Raw genomic sequence first — 844 nt, 5'->3', positions numbered from 1 at the left:
GAGCTCTACAAACCCGCCTGCTTGATCAATCCTACCAGGGTATTTTCCATCAGCGACTTTGGCACAGAAAGTCAAATTGGTGTTGATACAGAGAATTGGAACAGCATAGAAACTCCTGCGGAAGGGTAGTATAGATGGACTGGAATGAGGCAAGATCATACACTTCAGACTTTGCAGAAATGCTGCTATGAACTGGAAAGATCTTTAATCCAAGAGGGGGAAAAAAACCAAACGGGAGAGACACTGGATTTCAACTTGTCACTGCAACCTGTGAACCACCAGTGTGATTCAGATGTGAAGGATACCGGCACAGAGAAATTACCTGCAGCACCACAGAGTGTCCCAGAGACCTCCCCTGCCATGCTGTTACCTGCTCCAGTCAGAGGCCTTCAGGGACTGGCTTTAAGCAAACACGTGCACAGAGGAGATCGACATAGAACCTGGAAAAGAGCAACTGCAAAGTTGGCGTATGTGGTTTGAATGGAAGAAGCCAAGAGTTGAACACTTCCTGAAAGCACCGAAGGAGAGAAGAGCTGTTCTTGTAAGCAGCGACACTGGCACAAGCACCAATAGGTGCCTACTCGCCACAGATAAATTTATTGTGAGAACCTGGTGAACGCTTCCAACCACTGTGGCCAGAGGGTAATAGAAGAGCTTTCCACATGGAAAACACAGCAAGAAGCCCAGATTGGCCTAAACCAGCATGGACTTTAGGTCAGCAGTCCAAAATACGCAGCTGTAGACTTACAGAGTGAAGCAGAGAGCTGCGCCTTGTCTTCCTCACAGCCCAACAGGTCTTAAAAAACAAAAAAGGCACCAGCTGGACACTTTGCTGAGTCCAGAA

The 844-nt window shown here is 47.6% G+C and overlaps 1 protein-coding gene across 2 annotated transcripts in view; it reads right to left on the bottom strand.

Annotated features, from left to right (window-relative positions):
- The window catches only part of CSNK1G1 (casein kinase 1 gamma 1), a 112,857-nt gene extending 112,473 nt beyond the window's left edge, over positions 1-384 (bottom strand). For both annotated transcript variants that reach the window (XM_035899352.1, XM_035899351.1), the window contains exon 1: positions 323-384. The gene's annotated coding sequence lies outside the window, so the exon portion shown is untranslated. The remainder of the gene's footprint in view (positions 1-322) is intronic.
- Between the last annotated feature and the right edge of the window lie 460 nt (positions 385-844).

The sequence above is a fragment of the Egretta garzetta genome, unplaced genomic scaffold, assembly GCF_000687185.1.
Source record: "Egretta garzetta isolate BGI_Z169 unplaced genomic scaffold, ASM68718v1 scaffold287, whole genome shotgun sequence".
NCBI lineage: Eukaryota > Metazoa > Chordata > Aves > Pelecaniformes > Ardeidae > Egretta > Egretta garzetta.
This window is presented reverse-complemented; position numbering and strand designations above follow the sequence as displayed.